At 41.1% G+C, this 14,611-nt stretch overlaps 1 long non-coding RNA gene across 1 annotated transcript in view; it reads right to left on the bottom strand.

Moving 5' to 3' along the window:
* Positions 1–8,423, bottom strand: part of A630010A05Rik (RIKEN cDNA A630010A05 gene) — a 58,968-nt gene extending 50,545 nt beyond the window's left edge. Inside the window, exons 1-2 of the long non-coding RNA NR_033556.1 lie at positions 8,073–8,423; positions 7,267–7,303 (exon numbers count right to left, since the gene is read on the bottom strand). This is a non-coding gene — a long non-coding RNA (RIKEN cDNA A630010A05 gene). The remainder of the gene's footprint in view (positions 1–7,266; positions 7,304–8,072) is intronic.
* Between the last annotated feature and the right edge of the window lie 6,188 nt (positions 8,424–14,611).

The following is a 14,611-nucleotide window of genomic DNA, read 5'->3' as shown; positions in this document are numbered from 1 at the left end:
AGATTACCATGGAGAAATTGGATTACCTCTTCACAATGGTGGTAAGCAAGATTATGTCTGGAGTGTAGGAGATCCCTTAGGGCGCCTCTTAGTACTACCATGTCCTGTGATTAAAGTCAATGGGAAACTACAACAGCCTAATCCAAGCAGGATGACAAAGAACGCAGATCCATCAGGAATGAAGGTATGGGTCAATCCTCCAGGAAAAGAGCCAAGACCTGCTGAGGTGCTGGCTGAAGGAGAAGGAAATACAGAATGGGTAGTAGAGGAAGGTAGTTATAAATACCAATTAAGGCCACGTAACCAGTTGCAGAAACGAGGATTATAAAGTAATATGAATGCCCATTGTAAATTTACTAATGCGTTTGCGATTGTACGAGGGATAGTTATATCATGTTAGGCGTATTTACAACCTTGTTATTGTTTCATGTGAACATGAGATATTATTTGTGTCAAGTTGACAAGGGGTGGATTGTAGTGGCTATTCCTGGTTGTCAACTTGACAATATTTGGAATGAACTACAATCCGGAATTGGAAGGCTCACCAGTGACCCTTATCTGGAGGCTTGGAGATCCTTATCTGGATCTTGGTTTGAAGATCTTGAGCCATATTGGCTATGGATTCCAGAAGATTGAATCTCCGAGTTTAAGGAACACACCTTTAATCTGGGCTACGCCTTTCATCTGGGATTAAAGGTGTGGTGGAACACACCTTTAATCTGGGCTACACCTTCTGCTGGAGACAATATAAGGACATTGGAAGAAGGGAGTCTAGCTCTTGCTCCTGCTCCTTCGCCTGCTTGCTGCGTGAGACTGAGTAACTGCTAGATCCTTGGACTTCCATTCACAGCTGTGACTGAACGATTGTTGGGAATTGAGCTGCCGACTGTAAGTCATCAATAAATTCCTTTATTATCTAGAGACTATCCATAAGTTCTGTGACTCTAGAGAACCCTGACTAATACACACATGGAAGCTGAACAACACCCTACTCAATGATAATTTGGTCAAGGAAGAAATAAAGACTGAAATTAAAGACTTTTTAGAATTTAATGAAAATGAAGGTACAACATACCCAAACTTATGTGACACAATGAAAACAATTCTAAGAGGAAAACTCATACCTCTGAGTACCTCCAAAAAGAAACTGGAGAGAAGTACACTAGCAACTTTACAGGACACATGAAATCTCTGGAACAAAAAGAAGTAAATAAATCTAAGAGGAGTAGACAGCAGGAAATAATCGAACTAAGGGATGAAATCAACCAAATAGAAACAAAAAGAACTATACAAAGAATCAAAACAAAGAGCTGGTTCTTTGAGAAAATCAACAAAATAGATAAACCTTTAGCTAGATTAACCAGAGGGCACAGAGAAAGTTTCCAAATTAATAAAATCAGAAAGGAAAAGGGAGACATAACAACGGAAACCAAGGGAATTTTAAAAAATCATCATATTCTACTACAAAAGCCTATACTCAACAAAGTTGGAAAATCTAGATGAAATGAACAACTTTCTCTTTTTTTCCATTTTTTATTAGGTATTTAGCTCATTTACATTTCCAATGCTATACCAAAAGTCCCCCATACCCACCCACCCCCACTCCCCTACCCACCCACTCCCCCTTTTTGGCCCTGGCGTTCCCCTGTACTGGGGCATATAAAGTTTGCGTGTCCAATGGGCCTCTCTTTCCAGTGATGGCCGACTAGGCCATCTTTTGATACATATGCAGCTAGAGTCAAGAGCTCCGGGGTACTGGTTAGTTCATAATGTTGTTCCACCTATAGGGTTGCAGATCCCTTTAGCTCCTTGGGTACTTTCTCTAGGTCCTCCATTGGGAGCCCTGTGATCCATCCATTAGCTGACTGTGAGCATCCACTTCTGTGTTTGCTAGGCCTCGGCATAGTCTCACAAGAGACAGCTACATCTGGGTCCTTTCGATATAATCTTGCTAGTGTATGCAATGGTGTCAGTGTTTGGATGCTGATTATGGTGTGGATCCCTGGATATGGAAGTCTCTACATGGACCATCCTAATGAACAACTTTCTAAACAGATACCAGGTACCAAAGTTAAACCAGGATCAAATAAACCATCTAAAAAGTCCCATAGCCCCTAAAGAAATAGTCATTAATAGTCTTCCAAAAAAGAAAAAAAAAAAAAAAAACAGGACAAGTTGGGTTTTAGTGTAAAATACTATCAGACCTCAAAGATGACATAATACCAATATTCTTCAAACTTTTCCACAAAATAGAAACAGAAAAAACACTAACCAATTTGCTCTATGAAGCCACAATTACACTGATACCTAAACCATAAAAGGACTCGACAAAGAAAGAGAACTTCAGAACAATTTCACCTATAAATATTGATGAAAATATTCTCAATAAAATTATTGCAAACCGAATCAAAGAACACATCAAAATGATTATTCATCATGATCAAGTAGGCTTCATCCCAGGGATGCAGGGATGGTTCAATATATGGAAATCCATCAATGTAGTCCACTATGTAAACAAAATCAAAGAAAAACAAAACTACATGATCATTTAGTTCATGAAAAAGCATGTGACAAAATTCAACACCCCTTTATGATAAAAAGTCTTGGAAATATCAGAAATTCAAGGCCCATACAAAAACATAGTAAAAACAATATAGAGCAAACCAGTAGCCAACATCAAACTAAATGGAGAGAAACTTGAAGCAATGCCACTAAAATAAGGGACTAGACAAGGCTGCCCACTCTCTCCCTTCCTAATCAATATATACTCAAAGTCTTAGCCAGAACAATAAGACAACAAAAGGAGGTCAAAGGGATAAAAATTGAAATGGAAGAAGTCAAAATATCACTACTTGAAGACGGTACAATAGTATACTTCAGTGACCCCAAAAATTACACCAGAGAACTCCTAAACCTGATACACAACTTCAGCAAAGTGACTAGATATGAAATTAACTCAAACAAATCAGTAGCCTTCCTATACTCAAAGGATAAATGGGCTGAGAAAGAAATTAGGGAAACAACACCCTTCACAATAGTCACAAATAATATAAAATAACTTGGTGTGACTCTAACCAAGCAAGTGAAAGATCTCTATGACAAGAACTTCAAGTCTCTGAAGAAAGAAATTGAAAATCACAGAAGATGGAAAGATCTCCCATGCTCATGGATTGGTAGGATTAGTATAGTAAAAATGGCCATCTTGCCAAAAACAATCTACAGATTCAATGCAATCCCCATCAAAATTCCAACTCAATTCTTCATAGAATTAGAAAGAAGAATTTGCAAATTCATTTAGAATAACAAAAACCCAGGATATTGAGAACTACTCTAAACAAAAAAAGGACTTCTGGGGGAATGACCATCCCTAACATCAAGCTGTACTACATAACAATAGTGGTAAAAACTGTATGTATTGGTAGGAAGACATGTATAAAATAGAATTGAAGACCAAGAAATGAACCCACACACCTATGGTCACTTGATCTTTGACAAAGGAGCTAAAAACATCCAGTGGGGAAAAAAAAAAAAAAACCAACATTTCAACAAATGGTGCTGGCACAACTGGCTGTTATCATGTAGAAGAATGAGAATTGATCCATTCTTATCTCCTTGTACAAAACCCAAGTCTAAGTGGATCAAAGAACTCCGCATAAAACCAGAGACACTGAAATTTATAATGGAGAAAGTGGGGAAAACCCTCAAAGATATGGGCACAGGGGAAAAAAATCCTAAACGGAACAGCAATAGCCTGTGCTGTAAGATCAAGAATCGACAAATGGGAACTCATAAAATTGCAAAGCTTCTGTAGGGCAAAACATACTGTCAATAAGACAAAAAGGCCACCAACAGATTGGGAAAGAATTTTTACCAATCCTAAATCTGATAGGGGACCAATATCCAATATATACAAAGAGCTCAAGAAGCTGAACTCCAGAAATTCAAATAACCCCATTAAAAAATGGGGTACAGAGCTAAACAAAGAATTCTCAACTGAGGAATACCGAAGGGCTGAGAAGCACTTGAAAAAATGTTCAACATCCTAAATCATCAGGGAAATGCAAATCAAAATAACCCTGAGATTCCACCTCACACCAGTCAGAATGGCTAAGATTAAAAACTCGGGCGACAGCAGATGCTGGTGAAGACATGGAGAAAGAAGAATACTCCTCCATTGCTTGTGGGATGGCAAGCTGGTACAACTACTCTAGAAATCAGTCTGGCAGTTCCTCTGAAAACTTGACATAGTGTTACCTGAGTACCCAGTTTTACCACTCCTGGGCACATACCCAAAAGAAGCTCCAACATTTAACAAGGACACATGCTTCACTTTGTTCATAGCTGTCTTTTTTATAATAGACAGAAGCTATAAAATAAACCCAGATGTTCTTCAGTAGAGGAATGGATAAAAATAATGTGGTACATTTACACAATGGAGTACTACTCAGCTATTAAAAACAATTACTTCATGAAATTCTTAGGCAAATGGATGGGACTAGAAAATATCATCTTGAATGAGGAAACCCAGTCACAAAAGATCACACTTGGCATGTACTCACTGATAAGTGGATATTAGCTCAAAAGCTTAGAATACCCAAGATACAATTCACAGACCACATGAAGCTCAAGAAGAACAAAGACCAAAGTATAGGTACTTTGTTTCTTCTCAGATGAGGGAACAAAATACTCATGGGAGCAAATACAAAATGTGGAGCAGAGACTGACAAAAAAGCCATCCAGAAACTGTCCAACCTGGAGATCCATCGCATATACACACACCAAACCCAGACACAGACACTATTGTGGATGCCAACAAGTGCTTGGTGACAGGAGCCTTATATAGCTGTCTCCTAAGAGGCTCTGCCAGAGCCTGATAAATACAGAGGAGGATGCCCATAGCCAACCACTAGACTGAGCATGGGGTCCCCAATGTCAGAGCAAGGACTGAAGGGGCTGAAGGGGTTTTCAGCCCCATAGGAAGAACAATATCAATCAACCAGATACCCCAGAGCTCCCAGAGACCAAACCACCAACCAAAGGGTACATATGGAGGGACCCATGGCTCCAGCCATATATGTAGCAAAGGATGGCCTTATTGGGCATCAATGAGAGAAGAGTCCCTTGGCCCTGTGAAGGCTGGATGCCCCAGTGTAGGGGACTGTCATGGAAGGGAGGTGGGAGTGGGTAGGTGGGTAACACCCTCATAGAAGCAGGGGAATGGGGGATGGGATAGGATTTCTGGGGGGGAACTGTGAAAGGGGATAACATTTGAAATGTAAATAAGGAAAATATCCAATAAAAAAAGAAAGGGGTATAGCTCTAGAAACAGAAATTTACTAGGACATTAATAAGTAAGTGTCTTAGTCAGGGTTTTTATTCCTGCACAAACATCATGACCAAGAAGCAAGTTGGGGAGGAAAGGGTTTATTCAGCTTACATTTCCATACTGCTGTTCATCACCAAAGGAAGTCAGGACTGGAACTCAAGCAGGTCAGAAAACAGGACCTGATGCAGAAGCCATGGAGGGATGTTCTTTACTGGCTTGCTTCCCCTGGCTTGCTCAGCCTGCTCTCCTAATAGAACCAAGACTACCAGCCCAGAGATGGCACCACCCACAAGGGGACCTCCTCCCTTGATCACTAATTGAGAAAATGCCTTACAGCTGGATCTCATGGAGGCATTTCCCCAGCTGAAGCTCCTTTCTCTGTGATAACTCCAGCCTGTGTCAAGTTGACACAAAACTAGCCAGTACAGTAAGCAATTACAAATATCCTCTAAGGCATGTCTTTAATCCCAGAACTCAGAAGGCAGAAGAAAGTCTATCTGAGTGACTTTGAGGCCATCCTGGACTACAAAACAAGTTCCAAGCCATTCAGGGATATTTAGCGAGTCTCTCCTCTCTCTCTCTCTCTCTCTCTCTCTCTCTCTCTCTCTCTCTCTCTCTCTCTCTCTCTGTGTGTGTGTGTGTGTGTGTGTGTGTGTGTGTGTGTGTGTGTGTGTATGTGTGTCTGTGTGTGTATGTGTGTCTGTGTGTGTTTGTGTGTGTGTGTCTGTGTCTGTGTTTGTGTCTGTTTGTCTGTCTGTCTGAAAACCAAAGACTCCAAGCAAATTCTAAGTAATATGCCTAGGCCATGATCTACATGTTGATACCCTTTATTCATTCACAAAGGTCACCTGAGTCTGCTTCTGTTAAAGCTATAGATGTCTTCCTCATCTATGAGTTGCCTTTAAGAATTCAGCAATAAAAATTAGGTTGGAGATGCAAATAATACAACTTAACTTTCTGAATTGATATGAACTGGATTTTCACCTTGAGACCAGTAAACACACGTCATGAATGAATCTGTACAGAATGGGAAAAGGTGCACAGTAGAGCCACAACCATGGGCTAAATATTCAAGCTCTTGGAAAAACAGTTTTCTAATTAGTTCTAAAGAGGTTGTAAGAACATAGATACTGAACATATCATCCTGGGGGAGACAGAAGCATGTTGTCCTCTGAGAGGCTCCACTCAGCAAATGATTCAGACAGATACAGGCACCCACAGCCAAACAGTGGATAGAGCTTTGGGACTCTTCTGGAAGAATAGGAAGAAGGATCACAGGACCCAAAGGGGTAGGAACTCCACAAGAAGACCAATTGAGTTAACTAGCCTGGACCATGGGGGTTCTGAGTCTGAACTACCAACCAAAGAATATTCAGGAACTGGACCTATACCTTCCTGCTCATAAGTAGCAGATATGCAGCTTGACCTTCATCTGGGTCCTGAACAACTGGAGTTGGGGAGCATCCCAAAAGCTGTTGCCTATATGTTTGGTATGTTCTACTAGCTGGGCTGACTTGCCTGGCCCCAGTGAGATAGGGAGTGCCTAGTCTCAGAGTCTTGAAGTGCCAGGGAGTGGAGGCCAGGGGGTTCCCACCAGCTCAAAGGAGAAGTGGGGTTGGGAGAAGGATTGTGTGTGTGTGGGGGGGGGGGTAACCAGGAAGGGGGCAGTGAGTGAGATGTACAGTGAAAAGTAAAAAAATAAAATTGAATTAAAAACAAATATTTTGAAAACTGGCTATGATTACTATAAAAACATAGATACTTTGAAAGCTGGCTGTGGTTACTATAAGACACAGCAAGCATTGAGCACATAGCATTGTGTCTATCTCAAAGTACACTCAACAATAATACTTTCTTATCTTTGGACTTACCAATTATAACATTTATTTTTAAATTATATTACCAATTATATCTTTTATTTTTAAATTATATAGACTTACCTGGACAAAGACTTCTCTTCAGTATTGTTATCCACTTCTAAAAGTAAATGAAAATGTATTTTATAACAAACAGGTAGGCTGCATAAAGACCTTTTCTGATCTCTCTCCCCAAATTTAAAACCTAGTGCTATAACAGAACATCTGCTGTGGTCTTCTTCCACTCCTGTCTACATCTCCTATAAATCTCATAGATCATCTACTCCCTACCTCCTTTTCTACAGTAATTGCTGTGCAACTGCCCACAACTAGAGCAGGCATCTCCTGCACAAACACAGACCACAACTGCCAGAAAAACAGGTAGACTCCCACAAAACTTCCCAGTGTGCTCTCTCTCTCTCTCTCTCTCTCTCTCTCTCTCTCTCTCCCTTTCCCCATACCATAGACCATTCATTAATTCCTAGATCACCGGCTGCAGAATATATTTCTCCCTTCCCTCATCTCCTGTGAGTCCCACAGAATATCCTAAACTCCTGAGCCTTCTTCGGGTTCATCATTCCACCCCAGCCTATACCACCAGCATCGATTCCATGTGAACACACCATCTGAGAAGTCCAGTAAAACAAGCAACACATAACCATCATACTCTATGCAAATCTAGACAGTGAACAGAAACAAAAGAACAAAGTACCCACCCTACAAAGACAAACACAGAGACTTCCCGTTTCCATCCCTGCCTGTAGCTGATCTTCTGCCACAGGACTCCATACTGAAATGGTGACTGGAGGGAGCAAGCCTCCCAAGAGTGTGGACAGGTTTGTGAGTACAGCTAGGATCACCAATCACCACTGCTGCTCAGAGGAACCCACCTAAAACACTCAGGACACAGGAACCAAGGGGCAGCCTGGGACGGGAGTCTTCCAGTCTCTGTTTGCACCCAGAGTTGATACTGTGCCACAGAGCTAAATACACAAATACTCCAGGTCTCCCAGGAGTACCTAAACAACTGTGAGCACAGGTAAGATCACCACTTCTCTTCAAATTCCTGGCCCAAGAGGGACCCTTACAAAGCCATCAAGACACAGGAACCAAGAGTCAGCTGGGAACAGGATCCTTCTGGTCTTTTTCTGCATCCCAGAGCTGACCCTGTATCACAGCTCTCCATAACCAAATTCCTCATGGAGAGAACTGGTCTCCCAGGAGAACTGACACACAGGTGTGCAGACTGTGGCACACAAGTCACAGTCAGAGACAGCAAGGCCAGCTAAAACCAGAGATAACCAGATGGCGAATGGCAAGCACAAGTATATAAACAACAGAAATAAAGATTAATTAGCATTATCAGAACCCAGTTCTCCCACCACAGGGAACCCTGGTTACCCCAACACAACAGAAAAAGCAAGACTCTGGATTTAAAATCAAATCTCATGATGATGAAAGAGGAATTTAAGGATGACATAAATAACTCCCTTAAAGAAATACAAGAAAACACAGGTAAAGAGCTAGAAGTCCTGAAAGAGAAAACACAAAAATCCCTTTATAAATTACAGAAAAACACAACCAAACTGGTGATGGAACTGAACAAAACCACCCAGGATCTAAAAATGGAAATAGAAAGAATAAAGAAATCACAAAGTAAAAGAACACTGGAGATAGAAAACCTAGGAAAGAGACCAGGAGTCATGGATCACCAACAGAATACAAGAGATAGAAAAGAGAATCTCAGGGAAAGAAGATATCATAGAAAACACTGACACAACAGTCAAAGAAAATGCAAAATACAAAAAGCTCCTAACCCAAAACATCCGGAAAATCCAAGACACAATGAGGAGACCAAACATAAGGATAATAGGTATAGAAGAGAATGAATATTCTCAACTTAAAGGTCCAGGAAGTATCTTCAACAAAATTATGGAAGAAAATTTCTCCAACCTAAAGAAAGAAATGCCCAAGAACATACAAGAAGCCTATAGAACTCCAAAGAGATTGGACCAGGAAAGAAATTCCTTCTGTCACATAATATTCAAAACTCCAAATGCACTAAACAAAGAATGTATATTAAAAGCAGTTAGGGGAAAAGGTCAAGTAACATATAAAGGCAGACCTATCGGATTTACCAGACTTCTCACCAGAGATTATGAAAGCTAGAAGATCCTGGGCAGATCTCATACAGACCCTAAGAGAACATAAATGCCAACCCACACTACTATACCCAGAAAAACTCTAAATTACCATAGATGGAGGAACCAAGAAATTCCATGACAAAAACAAATTTACACAATTTCTTTCCACAAATCCAACCCTGCTGGGATAATACATGGAAAATGGCAACACAAGGAGGGAAACTACACCCTAGAAAAAGCAAAAAAGTAATCTTCTTTCAACAAACCCAATAGAAGATAACTACACAAACATAAAAATAATATCATTACTATCAGGGAGCAACAATCACTATTCCTTAAAATCTCTTAACATCAATGGACCAAGTTCCCCAATAAAAAGACATAGACTAACAGACTGGATATGTAAACAGGACCCAGCATTTTACTGCATACAGGAAACACACCTCAGTGACAAAGACAAACACTACCTCAGAGTAAAGGTCTCAAAAACAATTTTCCAAGCAAATGGGGCCAAGAAACAAGCTTGAGTAGCCATTATAATATTGGATAAAATGGACTTTCATACTCATCAAAGGAAAAATCTACCAGGAAGTACTCTCAATTCTAAATATCTATACCCCAAATGCAAGGGAACACACATTCATAAAAGAAACTTTACTAAAGCTCAAAGCACACATAGTACCTCACACAATAATTGTGGGGGACTTCAACATCCCACTTTCATCAATGTACAGATCAGGGTAACACTAAACAGACAGACTGTGAAACTAACAGAAGTTTTGGGCCAAATGGATTTAAAAGATATTTATGGAACATTTAATCATAAATCAAAAGAATATACCTTCTTCTCAGCATTTCAGGGTACTATCTCCAAAATTAACCATATACTCAGTCACAAATCAGACCTCAACAGATATAAGAAGATTGAAATAATCTCATGCATCCTATCAGATCACTACAGATTAAGGCTAGTCTTCAATAGCAACAGAAACAACAGAAAGCCCACATACACATGGAAGCCGAACAATGCCCTACTCAATGATAACGTGATCAAGGAAGAAATAAAGACAGATATTAAATACTTTTTAGAATTTAATGAAAATGAAGATTCAACACACCCAAACTTATATGACACAATGAAAACAGGTGACGGCAGATGCTGGCAAGCATGTGGTGAAAGAGGAACACTCCTCCATTGCTGGTGGAATTGCAAGCTGGTACAACCACTCTGGATATCAGTCTGGCGGTTCCTCAGAAACCTGGACATAGTACTACTACTAGATCCAGCAATACCTCTCCTGGGCATATACCCAGAAGATATTCCAACTGGTAATAAGGACACATGCTCCACTACGTTCATAGCAGCCCTATTTATAATAGCCAGAACCTGGAAAGAACCCAGATGTCCCTCAACAGAGGAATGGATACAGACAATGTAGTACATTTACACAATGGAGTACTACTCAGCTATTAAAAACAATGAATTTATGAAATTCTTAGGCAAATGGATGGATCTGGAGGATATCATCCTGAGTGAGGTAACCCAATCACAAAAGAATTCACTTGATATGCCCTCACTGATAAGTGGATATTAGCCCAGAAATTTAGAATACCCAAGATACAACTTCCAAAACACAAGAAAATCAAGAAGGATAACCAAACGCATTGATACTTCATTCCTCCCTAGAATAGGGAATTGCTGCTCACACTCCAGTGTAGTCTGCTTGACAGGCCAAGAAGCCTGGGAGCACTCATGAGGCAAAGAGTTTCAGAGAAACTCACCTCCTGGAACCTTGGCGTTCTCAAAACCCGTATACTCATACCCTATCCCCGTGTTAGCCTGCTGTATGGATCCACATGCTCTCTTTTAGTATTATTTTATTATAAGTGCCTTTAAAGATTGAATTCTGACATAGCTAAGCCTTCGCCAGTGTTCCAACATCCTAGAAAATCCTTGAAGCCAACAAACTTGGAATTCAGTAGGAATTCAATGAGAAGTTATCTATTCAGTAACATTCAAATTTACTTCTAGAAGAGACAGTGAAACTAATTAGGCATTACAAAGAATGGAGCCAGAATAGCTCAGGGCTGGTCTGCAGAGTGTTTACTTGGGACAGTAGCCAGTCTTACCCAAACAAGGGAATACACAATGGCCTAGATAACAGGTGGGTTTCCATGTAAAAGTTAGGGAATGGGGCCTAGCAAACACATAAGTGGATGCTCACTGTCAGCTATTGGATGGATCACAGGGCTCCCAATGGAGGAGCTAGAGAAAGTACCCAAGGAGCTAAAGGGATCTGCAACCCTATAGGTGGAACAACATTATGAACTAACCAGTACCCCGGAGCTCTTGACTCTAGCTGCATATGTATCAGAAGATGGCCTAGTCTGCCATCACTGGAAAGAGAGGCCCATTGGACTTGCAAACTTTATATGCCCCAGTACAGGGTAACGCCGGGGCCAAAAAGTGGGAGTGGGTGGGTAGGGGAGTGGGGGGGAGGGTATGGGGGACTTTTGGGATAGTGTTGGAAATGTAAATGAGGAAAATACCTAATTAAAAAAAAAAAGTTAGGGAATCCCACTGAGACAGAAATCTTCACTACAGCCAGATATAGCAGGCTACATTGCATATTAGAGGCAAGTTGGTGAATTCTTCTGATAAATGATTCACCATAGATACTTAAAAGAACAGCCAAGTTACACTCATACAAGAATTTATCAAGGCCAAGGAAATAGGGGGTTTGTGGTATTGCATTATTCGTGAGAAGGTCTGCTAGAGCAGAATCCCCTGGTGCTAGCTTTCACAAGGCTCAAAGGAGTAGCACAAATTGTGAGTAGGGTGTGAAATCCTTACCTGTCATTAGTTGACCCTAAGGAGAGCTGTTTTATCTTTACTGTAAATATTACCTGGTTCCTGTAAGTCCTTTTGAAGTCATTCCTTTGTTTTGTGTCAGGTAACTTCAATGTACTTTGCCTGCTGTGACATCCTACCCCTTTTATTTTCTGTACTATATAAGACTGGTGTTCAGTTTGTGACAATACATTCAGATTCTACACAATCTCCTGTGTTGCATCTGTCTGTCATTTATTCGCCTACTCCTTTTCCATCTGCAACCAGAAACCTGTTCTACGCAGACAAGGGATCAAGAGGGTCTGCGGCAGGGAATAAAATATCCATGGTAGGAGTTGCAGAGACAAAGTTTGGAGCTAAGACGAAAGGATGGACCATCCAGAGACTGCCCCACCCAGGGGTCCATCCCATAACCAGCCACCAAATGCAGACACTATTACATACACCAGCAAGATTTTGCTGAAGGGACCCTGATATAGCTGTCTCCTGTGAGGCTTTGCCAATGCCTGGCAAATACAGAAGTGGATGCTCACAGTCATCTATAGGATGGAACACAGGGCCCCAATATAGGAGCTAGAGAAAGTATCCAAGAGCTGAAGGGGTCTGCAACCCTATAGGTATAACAACAATATGAACTAATCAGTACCCCCAGAGCTCATGTCTCTAGCTGCATATGAAGCAGAAGATGGCATAGTTGGCCATCATTGGAGAGAGAGGCCCCTTGGTCTAACAAACTTTATATGCCCCAGTACAGGGGAACAGCAGGGCCAAGAAGTGGGAATGAGTGGGTAGGGGAGCAGGGCAGGGGGGAGGGTATAGGGGACTTTTGGAATAGCATTTGAAATGTAAATGAAGAAAATATCTAATAAAAAATGTGGGAAAAAAAACAGATACACTGAAACTAATAGAAAAGAAAGTGGGGAAGAGCCTTGAGGACATTGTCACAGGGGATAATTTCCTGAACAGAATATCAATAGCTTATGCTTTAAGATCAAGAATTGACAAATGTGACCTCATAAAATTGAAAAGCTTCTATTGTAGCCTCCCTCAGCCCTGAAGCAGGCTGATCCAGACTTTGACCTTGCTGCCACTGAGAAGGAAATTACCTAAGGTGGAGCCTTCCAACCTAGATGGCTCTTTTGTACTGCCACCTGCCACTGCTCTCTCCCAGACACTGCTACCTGCTGAGAAGCACCTGAGACACTCAGGAGGAACATCCTATTCTGCACATTGCCTACAGGCTGGCTCCAGACACCAAGAATGGACTGGTGGGGGATGGGCCTTCCCCTTTTATAAGTAGACTCTCCTAGTAAACTGGAGAGCCTCGAACAGAATCATGTCTTGGCTCCATTAACCTCTCACCATCTAAGTCTCTTTCAGCCCCAGCCTGCCTCCCTGGTGTACCCAGCCCTTGTAAGCCGTAGGCCAGCATGCAACATCCTATAAGGCAAAGGACACTGTCAATAGGACAAAACTGCAACCAACAGATTGGGGAAAGATCTTTATCAACCCTGCATCCAATAGAGGACTAATATCCAATATATACAAAGAACTGAAGAAGTTAGACTCCAAAAAACCAAATAACCCTATTAAGAAATGTGGTACAGAGCTAAACAAAGAATTCTCAACTGAGAAATACTGAATGGCTGAGAATCACCTAAAGAAATGATCAACATCCTTAGTTATCAGGGAGATGCAAATCAAAACAACCCTGAGATTCCACCTCATACCAGTCAGAATGGCTAAGATAAAAAACTCAGGTGATAGGAGATGCTGGCAAGCATATGGAGAAAAAGGAACACTCCTATAGTATTGCTGGGATTGCAAGCTGGTTGTACCAATATTCTGGTGGCTCTTTAGAAAATTGGACATAATACTACCTGAGGATCCAGCAATACTACTCCTAAACAAAACCCAGAAGATGCTCCAACATGTAATAAGGACACATACTCCACTATGTTCACAGAAGCCTTATTAATAATAGCCAGAATCTAGGAAGAACCCAGATGTGCCTCAACAGAGGAATGGATACAGAAAATGTGGTACATTTACAAAGTAGAGTACTACTCAGCTATTAAAAACAATAAATTCATGAAATTCTTAGGCAAATGGATGGAACTATAAAATATCAGCCTGTGTGAGGTAACCCAATCACAAAAGAACACACAAGGTATGCACTCACTGATAAGTGGATATTAGCCCAGAAGTTCAGAATACCCAAGATACAATTCACAGACCACATGAAGCTCAAGGAGAAGGGAGACTGAAATATGAATACTTCGGTCCTTCCTAGAAAGGGGAGCAAAATACCCATGGAAGGAGTGACAGAGACAAAGTGTGGAGCAGAGACTGAAGGAAAGGCCATCAAGAGACTGCCCCACCCGGGGATTCATCCCACATACAATCACCAAACCCAGACACTATTGTGGATGCC

Source organism: Mus musculus, chromosome 16, assembly GCF_000001635.26.
Source record: "Mus musculus strain C57BL/6J chromosome 16, GRCm38.p6 C57BL/6J".
Classification (NCBI taxonomy): domain Eukaryota; kingdom Metazoa; phylum Chordata; class Mammalia; order Rodentia; family Muridae; genus Mus; species Mus musculus.
Note: the sequence above shows the minus strand (reverse complement) of the source record. Positions and strands in the feature narration are given on the sequence as shown.